This window comes from Nicotiana tabacum, chromosome 3 (genome assembly GCF_000715075.1).
Source record: "Nicotiana tabacum cultivar K326 chromosome 3, ASM71507v2, whole genome shotgun sequence".
NCBI classification, from domain to species: domain Eukaryota; kingdom Viridiplantae; phylum Streptophyta; class Magnoliopsida; order Solanales; family Solanaceae; genus Nicotiana; species Nicotiana tabacum.
This window is the reverse complement of record NC_134082.1, coordinates 52,276,162-52,291,881: the sequence shown is the minus strand read 5'-3', so window position 1 is coordinate 52,291,881 and position 15,720 is coordinate 52,276,162. Positions and strand designations below refer to the sequence as shown.

The window sequence follows — 15,720 nt, the reverse complement described above, 5'->3', positions numbered from 1 at the left end:
AGTCGCCAGAGCTGTCACACCTCCTTTTTCCGCACCCGCGAGGGCGCAAGAGAAGTTTTTTCCAATTAAAGGACAATCGAAACGGGATTGGTTTAATTATTTCAGAGTCGCCACTTGGGAGATTTAGGGTGTCCCAAGTCACCAATTTTAATCCCGAATCGAGGAAAAGAATGACTCCATACTACAGTCTGCGTACCAGAAATCCGGATAAAGAATTCTGTTAACCCGGGAGAAGTTGTTAGGCATTCCCGAGTTCCGTGGTTCTACCACGGTCTCTCAACTGTTATATTCGGCTTGATTATCTGATTTTATACAATTATGAACCGATGTGCAATTTTTATCTTTTAACCGCTTTGATCATTTACTATTATTTTTATCAAGAATTGCAACGTTGTGAAGATGTATCTCTGACCGCGTTACAATCAATGTACCCGTGATCGTTGACACACTTTGACTCCGTTGAGATTTGGATTTGGGTCACATAAATGTGCACCCGAGTTTAGGAAGATACAATTATTAAATACGTTCCTAAAACGACTAAACGTATTGTTATTTTGGGGAAGTACGTAAAATTTACTAAGCGGCCTGTCCCGGATTCTATGTATTTTAATATATATGCATTCAGAGGGCCCCGCAGCTTATACATTTTTGTTTGTCGAGGCTCGTCTCGTTCTATTTTTAAAAGGAATTTGCGACGTCATGGACATGCATCTCGAGCCACGTCACAATCTATGTGCCCGTGATTAGAAATACATTTCGAATCTGCCGAGAATTGGATTTGGGTCACATAAATGCGCACCCGAATTTAAGAAGGTGAAATTATTAAATACGCGCTTAAAGAGGCTATCGCGTTATTATTCCGGGAGGTCGTGAGATTTGATAAACGACCCACCTTAGGGACTCAGTGCTTCAATATATATATATACATTTAACGAGGGCCCCGCAACTTGTGCGTTTTTTTCTTTATTTTTGTCGAGGCTCATCTCGTCCTTATTTTAAAAGGATATCCTATAGCAACTACGTTTCTTGTCGCGTTTGTCTCTACTAATTGAAAGCAGTAGATAGCCCTAGTTAATTACATGCTTGCAGGCTTATTTATAGCAGGATTCAAAATGCTTTTACAGAATAATAAAAAACGTGATTACGCCCATGGACAACTAATCGAACATTATGGGCCCAAACCCAACTCATGCGAGATGGGCCAGACATGGGCCACTGTTTACCCGATACGGGCCTGCTTGGTCTGTTTCGATCTGGGCTCGACCTTCATGAGGTTGAGGACCTGAACTGGTTCTTTGTTCTAAAATTGAGTTTATCAATTTATATGCGACAATTTGACAGAAGGGAAAGAACTTAACTAGTAGTGGATAGTTTTCATACTTGGCCTACATTAGAGAATATACTACACAATCAAACTAAGTCTAAGATACAACTTATTGCAATGGGAATATTTTCATCTAACAGCATACATATATGAACTAGCATTCACTAACCTACATTGATATACTAAGCATGCAGGCTACTTCTATTGCCCAAACGAAAATGTAACTATTATATACTACATGACATTTAATACAACAGTCCATGTATATATAAAAAACAATCTGCAGGTCTTCTCTTTGGCATTCATGCTCAAACTTTCAAGTTACATTGGTGGTATTAATCGTGTACCTGGTAAGGAAAGGAAAGGAAGAAGGAGAGTAATCAGTTGAGTAGTATGCAACAAGCAACAACAGCAACAACCAAACAACAACAACACAGCAGCAAACCAACAACCACAAATGTTCTCCACAGTCCACAGACAAACAGCAACAGTTTCTAGAACAAAGAAAACCAACAGATGGTCGAGCCCCAAACAAACAATCCCAGAAAAGAGTAGTGAAGCAACAGAAATAACAGAGTATTCAATGCAGCAACACCAGCAGTTCGACAATCACAAGCAGCTCCACCAGGGCATACAAACAGAACTTGGCCAAGACAGCTTGACCAATATGAATTCTTCTGTAGTTTTCAGACAGTGTTTGGTTACAGTGTTTCTGGAAATTTCCTTATATTTTCAGTTTTCTTCAACTCACAAGACCTCTCCTAAGACTAAATTTTTTCTAGCCCCCTTTAAGTTCAGCTGCCCGGATTCTGCCAATTTGCAGACTGCCCATACCTATTAAATCCCATGCCTAAGCATCTTTTTGATGCCAGCCATTTGTTCCCCACGCCTGGCTCATGCTTTAATCAAGAGTTATGGGCTCATTTAAGTATTCATTTTAAACCCCATACTCTTGTGTCTTGTTCCCTATTGGCATTAGTTTAATCCTAAATTAGTACGCCCATGGGCTGAACCTTTCAGTCGTTTTGTAATGCAAACAAACCCATTTCAAACAATGTCGGGCATTCAGTCAGTGACATGGTTCATTTAGTCATGTGAAATTATTAGCTCATTTGATCCATTAGTTATAGAGAACTAATCGACGATGTTTATCGAGTCGACTATACTAATTATAACAGGTAACAATCAGTCGTTCATATAAACAAATACATACAGGGACCTAAAGGGCATCGGACAACTTTTGTTCAATTACTGGGAGCCTATATGAATTAACTCATTTGACGAATAATCTAATTGACGATCATGTATACCACAAAATATATTCAGAACACACAGAAAATCAACTGACCAAATAAAAAAGCCTTTGGCAGAGATGGAAGAAATTCGAATGAAAAATACCAAAATAACAAACAAACACAACGAAACATGCTGACAACTTAATTAGAACTAAAACAAAGAGAAAGGAAAACTTACCGAAAAAGTTTGAAATCAAAATGACCCAAATCTGACTCAACTTTGAACCCTTGAGGCCGAACAAACTTTAATCAGGGTGTTCTCACATGAGAACACCTTGATTAAGGTCTATTAGACCTCAAACCCCTGTCAAGACCGGCCGGATTTCCCAGGTTCATATGTTCTAGGGTCTGGATTTTCAGATCTGGTTTTTTAGAAGTTGGGTCTGGATTTTCAGACCAAACCACACCTGGTTTGGTCACGAGGGGGTCAGGGGAGTGTCTGGTATGAAGATGGTGAGGTTTGGTATAGATCGAGTTTTGTCTCGAATCTTCAAATCCAGATTCGAGACGATGGGAGGTGATTCGAGGTACACGGTTAGTGGATTCGTGCTCAGGGTGGTTGGATGTTTCAGGGGTGTGAAGGGGGTGGTCACCGGCGTTCGTGCCGCCGGGTTCTGGTGAATGGGATATCAGGGCGACTACTAGGGTTTGGGGGTTCAAAGCTTGGGGAAGGAGACGAGTGAAGGGGGGTTCGGATAGGGGGTGTGGGGTGAGATAGAGGGTTTATATACGGAGTAGGGGATTGGATCTGAGCCGCTAGATCAGATGATCTCAACGGCTTAGATCTGATGGTGAGGGGTGAGACGCGGTCGTTTGATATTAAAACGGGGTCGTTTGGGTTTAAGTGGTGGGTTGGGTTGGACCGGCTAAACAGGTCGGGTTACAGGTGCTGAGGTGGACCGTTGGATTAGTGTGGTTGAACGGCTCAGATCAGATGCCTTATACGACGCCGTTTTGGGAAGAGCCTGGGCAGGCCTGATTTGGACTGGACTTGAGTGCTTGGTTTGGGCCTGTTTTTTGTTTCATTTTTGGGCCCAAACCGATTTTCAACTCTTTTCTTTTTGTTTTCTAATTTTAAAAAATAAAAAATAACAAATAAATAATAAAGCAAATGAAATTAAATCAACAACAATGTAGCACTTCAACATAATTATCACACCAAATTAAAATGTTTAAGTAAGTTAAATCACAACCTAGAACGGACGATGCACATATATATTTTTTGCATTTTTCTTTTAATGACACATATTTTTTTTTGTATTTTGTTTGATAATGATTAAATGCGAAATGGATAGACCCACAAACAACACATGTCACGGAAAAATCGAAAAATTGTACAGCGAAGTCATTTGTCCCTATTTTTATTTTCTTTGGGAGTGATCGTCCGTGAAGCAAAAATCACGTGCTTACAACGTTGCATTTGACTTAGGGGGCTCAACACAGGGGTTGGGCCCATCTAGGAAAAGCAACCTGGAACAAAAGACCATCCTGTTGCATCTTGTTTGTTGGTGCATTTAATTTGCTTCAAATTTGCATGTTGACCGGTGGGTGAAAACGGGGATAGCAGGGAATACATTTCAAGTCAGCAGTTAGGAGCCCGCCTGGAGAGTAGGGAATACATTTCAAGTCAGCAGTCAGGAGCCCGCCTGGAGAGCAGGGAATACATTTCAAGTCAGCAATCAGGAGCCCACCTGGAGAACAAGGGAGTATAACTCAAGTTTTAGCTTTCAAGTTCTTATTGATATTTGGTAATGTGGTTCGTTTTACACTTACATATGTGTCCAGATACCCAAACTGGGGCAGAAAAATTTTCTTTGTTTTGTCTATTTTGTTGAAGTCAGGCGCCCTCCTGGAAAGCAAGGGAATACAATTCAAGTTCATGCAATCAGGCGCCCACCTAGAGAGCAGGGAATACATTTCAAGTTCAGCAATCAGGAGCCCGCCTGGAGAGCAGGGAATACATTCAAGTTCAGCAGTCAAGTGTCATCTTGGAGAAAAGAAAAAAATATCTCAAAGTGTAGTTGGTAGTCAGGCATTCACCTGGAGAAATGGAAAGCATCTCATATTACAATTAAAGGAGGCAACAAAAGGATTCCACCGGGAGAATACAAGTTAACAAGACAACAAGAACTGCAAGAGCAAGTTTGAAGATAGATAGGATTTTGTAATGCATAAATCATAGTCTAGTCTAGCTTCGTTTTATTTTATCATGGTTTAATAAGGGGATGCAGTAAGTAGTAGCAGCAAGCAGCAGCAACAGTAAAACCACAGTTTCATGGTAGTCCCAGCTACTAAAACTTCCTGAACTACACTGACCTGATTCCTTTTCAGCCAAGGATATGTAGGCAACCTCAGAAGCAGAGTGCGGTCAACTCTTTTAAAAGTGCTTCCCACGAAGTATTCAAACGGGCAAAAATCGCTCGTATCCGCTCACTTTATCTTTACACGAAAACTCTTCGTATTTCCGAGCAAAGAGGGGCAGCTGTGAGCATGTGATTTTTGCCCTACATGAATTACTCCCATAAATTCAAAACAAAATAATTTCTTTTCATTATTTGCAATTTTTGTGAATTTTGTGGCATTTTCTGATAATTATTTGCATTTGTCTATGTATTTTTATTTTTGTATAATTAATGAAAAATAAAAAATATCACGCATTGAATTTAGGGTTTAATTTTATATTGTTTAGATTAATTATTAAATTAGTTTGTTTTATAAAATATGAAAATCACAAAAAAAAAGTAGTTCATTTTTGCATTTTTACTCTTTAATTTTGAATTTTATGATTTTCTTTAAATTTAGGATTTAATTAATTGTTGCAAATACTATGATGAGTGATTAATTTAATTGGGTAGATTAATTTAGTTTAAAAAATTAATTTAGGATTTTATTTTTAAGAAAAGATTTGAAATTGAAAAAAGAAAAAGAATTGAAATAAAAGGAAAACCCGATTTTTCAGCTGTTACAATTGAGTTTGTCCCAGGCCCAAGTGTTAAACACCCCTCAACCCAGCCCAATACCCATCCCCTAACCCGGTCCGCCCCACCCTAAAGCCAAACAACGTCGTTTCATTAGGCTTGATCTGAGTCGTTGATAGTTCCTAATCCAACGGATCAGAACTGATTCCCCCCTGTATATAACTGTCCTAAATGAGCTTACCCCCCCTCATCGTCTCTCTTACCCTTCCGCTTTAGAGGTCAGGTGTAACCCTAATCTGCCGCCCCTATTTCCCCACCGTCTCAGCCCGGCGGCGCCGGCCCAAACCGCCTCAAAATCACACCACAGAACTACCCTGACCCTCTCTTCCCAAATCCCGGGTAAATTCCCCTCGAATGTTGCCCGAGCTTCTCGAATCTTGAATCAGAGCTTGACCCTAAAAATTCCAAATTTTTCAATTCGGGGTTTCCTTAAAGTTTTAGGTTCATTCTGATGGTATCCGTGTGTTTCGATAAAGAAACACACGGTTAGTCTCAAATTGAGCCAAGAATCTGAAGGTTCAAAGATCCATCACCACCTTTTACAGTCCGAGGCACGTTTAGGTATTTCCATTTTTTTTTGTTATTTGTTCTCCAGTTTTACTCCGTTTGTTTTTCTTCTTCTACTTCAGTCTCTTCTTCTGAACTCCTTTCCATTCTGTTTAGTTCCTGAACGTTAGTTTTTGTGATGCATGTTAGTTTTAAGAAAATCTTTTTCTTTAATCAGTACAATTAATCTGTTAATTAGATTAGTTCCGATTTGTTAATTTTAGTTCATCATTTGGGTTTGGAAATTGTTCGAATTGCTTTTGTTCTTTTTTGCCTCAGATAATTTGGTTTTGATTTGGGCCTGGGGTTTGTAACTTTAGGTTTCAGGCTCGCTGGGTTGGATTGGGCTTTGAATTAACTCAACCCAGGGTCAACTTGACCTGTATTTGGTTGGAGGGGTAATTTTCAGGGTCATATGGGGTAGTCTAGAAAATATCTCATGGTAACTGAATAGGGAAGCTTCTAGGAAGCTGGGGTGGGGGGCTATTTTTGATTCTGAAAATTAAACTAAGGGCACCTAGGCTAAAATGAAAACTTCAGAAGGGGCCAAGTGCAAACTTGATTTTCTTTAAGCTACCCTAATGGCATGCCTATAAAGGCATCCTGACTTGACACTCAAGTCAAGGGAATTCAGAGATAACAAATCCAGAAGAAAAAAAACATCTGAAAATTTCAATGAAATCACTGTTTCATTGAACTTCTCCTGTGATTTTTGAAGTTTTCAATTTCTGAAACAATTTCTGATTCATCTGGGGTGGAAATGGATTGAATCTAGGTTTGTAAAGGTTTGGTTTGAAGTTTGCTGGGTGATTGTTCGATTGAACTACTTTTTTAGACCGTTGCATATCCTGTTTCTGGTTTGAAATTGGTTTTACTGGATATTTCTTACTGCTGAAGTTTTGGTTCTGTTGTTGCCTACTGTTCCCTCACCTCTTTTTCCCTTTCAAATTCTAGGTACATGTTCTTGAAACTCATACAATGTGATACTCAAACTGACGATTTGAAATGGAAACAGAATCCTGAAGTTTTAATAGTAGTCTAATGGTCCATAGCCTAATCTCATTTCCTTTATGAATGTCTTCTGATTCATGTTCTTCTTACATGTTGTATGGTCACTTTAGGATTGAATATGGTTCTGTTAAAGCGTAGGTAATTCAGAATACTTTGGACCATACATAGTATATGTTAAATTAGCCATTAATTGTATCTTATAACTCATTATGGAATTTAGGTGCAAAAGACTACATTAGAGCTATCTTGTTGTATGATTCATTTAAGAGGATATGGCATATGTATTGTGCTTAAATAACATTCTGAAATAGCTAATCAAATGGGGTATATTAGCTATTGGATGGGGTTGAAATTTGTCAATACATGTTTCACTTTTTAATTATGGTTGTTCGCATTAGCCTAAATTCGATAATGAGTCTATGACCGTTAGTCTTTTTTTTTTAAAAATGGTTCTTAGTTCATTAAGCTTTGGGCGGTGAGGTCTCTTGTAGAGAAAGTGACCTGTTGTTGATACATGACTGGCTTTTCAAGCCAGATCTGAGGCTGGCCCATTTGACGCCAGTTATGGATTGCTCAGTTTGTTTGGAGGTATGTCTTTGGACATTCATCTCATGTTAAGAGTTTGAGCTCAATCTAGGCCCAAAACCTTAAAATGCAGCCGGAGGTATAAAACGGTAAACCTTGCATCATGTGTTTTGCTTAACTGGCCCAAGCCCTCATCATTACAATTTGGTTTAACCCGGTTTTGTGGATTTGATTCGCTAATTTCCTATGCCTTTTAATCAGTTAGCCAAGCCCTTTAATAATCAAGGCAAGCCATACTATGTAACATGAATAGTCTATGACTCTCCAAATATAATTTGAATTCCCTTTTAAAATTGGATTTGAGGTGTGCTACGCCAAACAAAACTCTTGAAATGCGTGGCCCTCGCTTAATTATTTCTTTTAAAGTCCTTAGAGTGTGAGGCGTGCCATTTAGCTAATTTTTATGGCCCTCGCAAAGTTGCTAACGCATAGTTGCCCTAGGCGCGCCATTTTAATAAAGTTACCTTCCTAAATTCCGGTGCACATTTATGTGACCCAAATCCAAATCCCAACAATATTAAAATATGTCAAAGACCACGGGTGCATTTATATCATGTGGTTCAAGACGTGTTTTAGTAACAATGCAATCTTCTTAAAAATGATTAAAAGCGGTTAATTAGTTAAAATTGTATCATAGGCTAAACATGTACTAAAATCAGATAATAGGCCAATTATAACAGTTGAGCGACCATGCTAGAACTACGGAACTCGAGAATGCCTAACACCTTCTCCCGGGTTAACAGAATTCCTTACCCGAATTTCTGTGTTCGCGGACCGATAATAGAGTCAATCTTTTCCTCGATTCGAGATTTAAACCGATGACTTGGGACACCATAAATTATCCCAAGTGGTGACTCTGATTTTTAAATAAAAATAATCCCGTTTCGATTGTCACTTAAATTTGAAAAACTCCCTTTACACCCTTATGGGGGTGTAGGTAAAAAGGAGGTGTGACAATATGTATAATCAGCAAGTTCTTTTGGAAATTTGAACTTACAATATTCCATGTTCTTCATACAAGGACATTTAGGATTTAAGCTACCATAAGGTCCATGCATCGTATGTTTAGTAACAAGTGAATATGGATAATCATTCGTATCAGAGTCAGGCAGTTCAGCACAAACAAATTTATCATAAGCTTCCAGAGTTAACAATTTATATTCGTTATTAAGTATGATAAGAAAATGAGAATGTGGAAGACCGCGCTTTTGAAATTCAATAGTGTACATAAAAGTAGCAACTTTTCCAAATATATTTCTCTTCAATATATCTGTTTTAAGCTCCTCTAGCTTAGCTCTAAACACTCGACTAATTAAATCGGGCCTATTTTGCACCTCATCTGTTACCAATAAATGTTTTTCTATTTCTGGCCATGATGGATTACATGTCATTGTTAAAAATATATCAGGTTTCCCAAAATTTTGCACTAACGCAATAGCGTCCATATATCGTTGGCGCATATCTCTAGGACCTCCTATAAAACTTGCAGGTAAAAAACTATGTCTGCCTATGTTATATGCTTCTCGCTCATCATGTCTTAGAACATCAAGAATCCCCGCAAATGCATCAATTCGAAATAAATCTTGATTAAATGAATATAAATCTAACCTTTGAGTTTCAAGCTTGATAGATTCGTCAACTGAGTATTATTGGAATACTCTTCCAGTATATAAAACCCCATTTTCTTTGCCATCCCTCATTTGGAGCTTGTAACAATAATACTCACGGCATGACACAATATTTCTTTTTCGTTTCTTTTTTTCCAGAAGTTCTGCTTCCATGTCAAGTAGCATGTCAACTGAACACATGTTTTGTACACTTGGTAGTTGTTCATTTTCACAATAAGTTCCGTGGCTAATAGTATTATTCGTTTGAATAATCTTTGTAATACCACAGTGTCGTCCGTTTTGTCTATAAGGAAATAACAATGGATATTGCAGTGGATCATAACAACCATAGTAAAAATTTACCAATTGAATTTTATTACTATGTGTATAAATTCGAATATGTGGTTGAGAAATCTTAGAACTACTTCCATCATCTATCCATATTGCTGTTACTTCAGATGATGTTGGTAAGTTATATGTTCTTTGATCTAAATCAGAGTCAGACTTAAGCGCAATGTAGAAGTTTGATAATTCTGGGATATCTGTTAAAGATTTCAAAAAGATAGAGTATGGATTAACTTTTAATGTGTCAATCAAAGTCCTGATAACCGATTCGTTAAGCTTGTCAGAGAATGCCATCCGATTTGCTAGTTCATTATCAGTATCATAAAAATACAACTGTAGATTTTTGGCTGGTTGACCCGAAGGCAGGAGGTCATTTATGAAATGATACATTTTCCCTTGAACTCTAAACGTATAAATACCACAAGTTCTTCTTGCTAAATTTCTGTTATAATTCACTCCAAGAGAAGTAAATGTAAATATATTGTTATACAATCTAACATAAGTGCGAAAATGTTTGGATTCCTCAGAGTTTCCTAAATAAAGATTTAGGAGTTGAGCAGGTAGTCCATAGTGAATCAAATTCACTGATCCATTATCACAACAAAATCCCGGTGATTCATATTGAAATCTTTTGGCTCTACAAAATTTACAATTCGGTATAGTTTTCAGTCTATAAAGGCTATTGGGCAAGTCAATAATGTTCCACTGACCCAATTTTTATATCTACGACCTGTGGTTTTTGAGGTTAATCAAAGGGAAAAAATGTCAATCTCGAAAAATAAATGGTTGAAATGACTTTAAAGCTATAAGAAACCAAACCTCTATTTGTAGTGTTATGCATAGTAATATCATTTTGTTCAGCGCATGTTCCCGATGTGGACCCTAAGATATAAAGAATTAAGCATATAACTCTGGATGTTTAAACATTCTTCAAATTTGAACACCATACTTCCACACTTACCAAGTTCAAAAATACAGGAGCTATCACATACATCTTTGACGTTAATAGAAACAGGGGAATCTTGAACTGTGAAAATATTTTCTAAGACAAAAAAAAGTGTTATGAACGTATTAAATATGTAAATGTTTAATGTCTCATAGTTCGTTTCAAGATAACAAAATCTTAGTTTACAAACTTGTTCTCAGAATAGAAGATGAGACTCCTCTTAGAGAAACTGTTTGTTCAACAAACTCTCCATTAAATTTATAAGAGGTTGATACTTCAGTGGAAGTACTGATTGGCTTCTGTGTTCTAGAATGAAGATATGTCGACCGCCACTGCAATAAGTTCAGTTCTTTTCTATCAGCTGATGTCGCCCTATATATTTCACGGCGTCTTTATTTTATTTTGGTGCCTCTTTCTTTAGAGCATTGGCGTTTTCCTTTTTCTTGCCAGTATATTGAGTCCACATTTTTGCCCAGCCTAAACATCTTGGTAATTTCGTCTGTGAAAGTTTCACATAAATCAAACCAAAACTTACAAAAAAAATGTATGCACTACATAACACTGAACATCAGCATGCATTGTGGAGACGATACACAGAACAAAGTAACGAATTGTTGATGTAAAGTAGCCCCTAAAAGTGGCTACAATCAGCCCCCAAATTTAGCTCCTCTCACCTCCAAAACACAAATAAAACTAACCCCAAAAACCACTTAAAAACCAGATCTAAACATCCATGAAAACCATCTTGAAGCACTCTCAAAGCACCACCCAAAAACCAATAAAAATATACCAAACTTCATCTTTTAAAACCAGCAAAACTAGCCCAAAATTAGCCAGAAACTCAACAACTCTCGCCCTTTTCTCAGCCAAAAAAAAAAGCAAAAATTCTAGCTCTAAAAATAGCAACAAATTAACTGCGAAAATAGCCAAAAAAAAGCAACAAAAATTAGTTGAAAATCAGCAACAAACCCAGCTGCAAAAGCGCACCAAAATCTGACCCAAAACCACCTAAAAAATGCCCCTATTTTTTGCAAAAAAAAAAAAAAAAAAAAAAGTAGCTCCAAGGTTGAGTTGGAGTTCGCCCATGAGGTCACATTCAAATTTGTCGAGCTCTCGTCCAAGGTTGTTTAAAAACTTTAATTTTGTATCCAAGTTGTTTTCTTTGCTTCTACTCAAGTTTAATTGGTTTTTCTCTTTATTGTATATACTGAAGATTAACACAATGGAGAAGAAAGAAACAAAAATTGTAGAATGCCTGAAAATTTAGCTTCGACAAACACACAAATATATAATTTACCTAGATCCCGGAGGAAACAATAGAAACCCAGTAGTAGTTGAGAATATTAGAGGGTAAATGGATCTAGGGTTAAATCAGAGGAAAAGAGCAGAGCTTTTCAAACCAATAAACACTGCAAACGTGGATTGTGTTACTGGAGAACTTTTGGTGATAGATTATGCATAAAGCAAAAGGAATTTTGGTGAGCGGTGGTGAGGAAAGTAGTAGGAAGAAGGTAGCTAATTCAAAAGGAAAAGTGATCACAAAACGCTATAAAGGCAAATTTTCATATAGATTAGCACCAAAGTTAACTCCAGTTGTCAAAGGGAAAAATCTACGTGCTTTGCTATTAATACATTGACTCAGCAACAGAGGCTAAGCCCGCAACTTTTAAACCATTTATTATCTATACAACTGGCCCTTCAATGCCCACAAAGTTTCCTTTATTTACTAAAAGTCACCTATGGCATTCAACGTAATAAAATAGAAAAATTATGGCAAAAATTATAACAGCCTAAGCTAGCATATTGACGAAGTGATGTCTTCCTCAGCTGCTTCACTCACACTTCTAATATAGTAGAAAAGAAATTATTGTTCTTACCTGTTGCTGGCACCAATCTTAATGGGAGCTTTGACAATTTCTGTAGGTTCTACCATTCTAGCTGCTGTTGTTTTTTTCCATTATACCACTTTTATGGTACGTGCTTTGCGCGTGTATTTATATCAAGAGGTACACAACAAATCACATAATATAAAAATAAAAAGTTAAAAAGAGTATGTTTGTTGAAAATAATGAATGTTAATCTCATTTAACTAACTCAATATAGGGTCGGCTCTAATGTGTTAAGTAGTAAGACTTGTGCCTTAGGTCCCCAAAATTTTAGGGGCCCCATTATTTAAATAATAGGTTTATAGGTATTTAAAAATTAATATTTAGTACATTTAATACAAAATTAAAGTTTTTAATATAAAAGGGAAAGAAAGCTCTTTAGATACATAAATAAAGTAATAATTTGACTTATTTTAAACATGGGTAGATGAAAAGTTTTTCTAGCGTTTCAATTTTTTACTTCTTACCCCTTCGTTAGATAACGTGTAAAAATTTTACTCTCCCTTTTTTAATTTGTCCAAGTTAATCTTTCTTTTCTCGATCTCTTCATATTTCAGAAACATCTACATTTTTCTATCTTTCTCTTTAATATTCTTACTCGCCTTCTTTCTCCAAGAAGTTTAAGCTTCCAATAGTTATATACTTTTGTTACTTTATAAAATCTAATTTAAAATTAACAATATCTCGAGAAAGATTAAATGAGTTGGCTATATTATCAATTGAAAATGAATTATTAGGGAAAATCAACTATAAAAAGGATTATTAACACTTTATATCTAAAAAAGCTAGAAAAATAGACTTTTAATAAAAACATATTGTATAACTTTCTTTTAAAAATTTAGGACTCATATTAAATTTTGGCTTTAGGTCCCTTATAGGACGAGGTGGATGACCACCAGTGCCACCAGCTGAGCCCACCAGAGGTCGTGGACGCGGTCGTGGTCGCGGCAGAGGCAGAGCAGCGAGGGTAGCACCTGTAGATCCACCAGCTGTCCTAGCTCCGGATTAGACTCCAGCTATGGATGCTCCAGCAGCACCATATCAGGCACCAGCTGTGCCCATCGTGATTCCGGGTCTTCAGGAGGCCTTGGCACAGATCTTATCAGTTTGCACTAGCCTGGCTCAGGCAGTTTCAGCTAATATAGCAGCAGCTACTTCACAGGCCGGGGGAGGTAATCAGATCCCCGCTGCTAGCACCCCTAAGCAGGTAGTGCAGGGACTTCAGACATCGGGGGCACCTCCAGCCCAGCCGGTTGCACCAGCTCAGGAGTTTGTTGTGCCAGTTATGCCAGATGATGAGCAGCGTCATCTTGAGAGGTTTGGTAGACTCCAGCCTCCAACATTCAGCGGAGTATAGGGCGAGGATGCCCAGGGTTTTCTAGATAAGTGCCAGTGGATGCTCCGTACAGCTAGGATTCTTGAGTCCAGTGGTGTGGCATTTACCACCTTTCAGTTTTTTGGGGCTGCCTTCACTTAGTGGGAGGCGTATGAGAGGCGTAGGCCTGTGGCAGCAACGCCCCTCACTTGGCAGGAGTTCTCCACTCTCTTCTTGGAGAAGTATGTACCGCAGTCTCGCAGAGAGGAACTGCGTAGACAGTTTGAGTGGTTGCGACAGGGGGATATGACTGTCATAGTATGAGTCGAGGTTTTCTGAGTTGGCTCGTCATGTCGTTTGGATGGTTCCGACAGATCGTGAGAGGATCAGGATATTTGTTGATGGCCTTAACTATCATCTCTGTATTCTTATGACTAGAGAGAGAGTGTTGGGTGCTACGTTCGAGGAGGTGGTTGATATCGCTCGCGAGATTGAGACGGTTCGCCGTCAGGATCGAGAGGAGAGGGAGGCCAAGAGGCCTCGAGGATCGGGCAGTTACAGTGGTGCTCTTTCGAGGGGCCAAATCCAGCATGGTAGAGGTCATTCTTTCAAGCCTTCTCAGTTGGCCCGTCCAGAGTATCGCGGGGCTTCTTCAGGTCGTGGTTATCATGGCTCTCAGCAGGGCCAGCCTTCACTCAGCGCCCTTCCAGCTCAGAGTTCATCTCGTGCCCCATCGGCTCAGGGTTCTCTATGCTAAGTGCATCAGCTAGTCACTCCAGTGCGCGGGGTTCCCTTCAGTCCCCTTCTCCAGCACCTGGGAGTTATTTTGAGTGTGGAGAGTTTGGGCATGTGTGGAGGCAGCATCCTCGTCGTGTTGCCAGTTCGTCCCAGCAGAGGGGTCAGACCTCAACTTTTGCTCCAGTTACTTCACCACCCGCCCAGCCAACTAGGGGTGGAGGTCAGGCAACCAGGGGTCACCCTAGAGGGGGAGGTCGATCAGGGGGTGGTCAGGCCCATTTCTATGCACTTCCAGGCAGGCCATACGCCATTGCTTCAGACGCTGTCATTACAGGTATTGTTTTAGTTTGCCACTGAGATGCCTCTGTGTTATTTGATCCCGGTTTCACCTTTTCTTATGTATCATCATACTTTTCTCATTATTTGGGTACGCCCCGTGAGTTTCTTGCTTTACTTGTTTATATATCTACCCCGGTGGGCGATACTGTTGTTGTAGACCATGTGTACCAGTCATGTGTGGTGACTATTGGGGGTCTGGAGACCTGGGTGGATCTATTGCTATTGAGCATGGTAGATTTTGATGTCATTTTGGTGCATGGATTGGTTATCTCTATGTCGTGCTATTCTGGACTGTCATGCTAGGACAGTCACTTTGGCTATGCTGGGATTACCACGGATCGAGTGGTGTGGTGTGACTGATCATGTTCCTAGTAGAGTGATATCTTTCTTGAAGGCCCAGCATATGGTTGGGAAGGGTTGGTTGTTATATCTAGCGTTTGTGAGAGATGTTGGAGCTGAGACTCCCAGTATCGATTCTGTCCCAGTTGTGAGGGATTTTCCCGATGTGTTTCCTGCAGACCTGTCGGGCATGCCACTGAATAGGGATATTGATTTTGGTATTTACTTGGTGCCGGGCACTCAGCCCATTTCTATTCAGTCGTATCGTATGGTACTAGCAGAGTTGAAAGAATTGAAGGAGCAGCTTCAAGAACTCCTAAATAAGGGGTTCATTCGGCCTAGTGTGTTACCTTGGGGTGCGCCCGTTCTGTTTGTGAAGAAGAAGGATGGCACCATGAGAATGTGCATTGATTATAGGCAATTGAACAAAGTAACAAATAAGAACAAGTATCCATTGCCTTGCATT

The 15,720-nt window shown here is 38.9% G+C and overlaps 1 long non-coding RNA gene across 1 annotated transcript; it reads right to left on the bottom strand.

Annotated features, from left to right (window-relative positions):
• Window positions 1-10,617: 10,617 nt before the first annotated feature.
• Window positions 10,618-12,551, bottom strand: LOC107778730 (uncharacterized). Its single transcript, XR_001646441.2, has 2 exons — window positions 11,935-12,551; window positions 10,618-11,136 (listed from the first exon to the last, which is right to left on the bottom strand). It is a non-coding gene; the product is annotated as an uncharacterized LOC107778730 (long non-coding RNA).
• Between the last annotated feature and the right edge of the window lie 3,169 nt (window positions 12,552-15,720).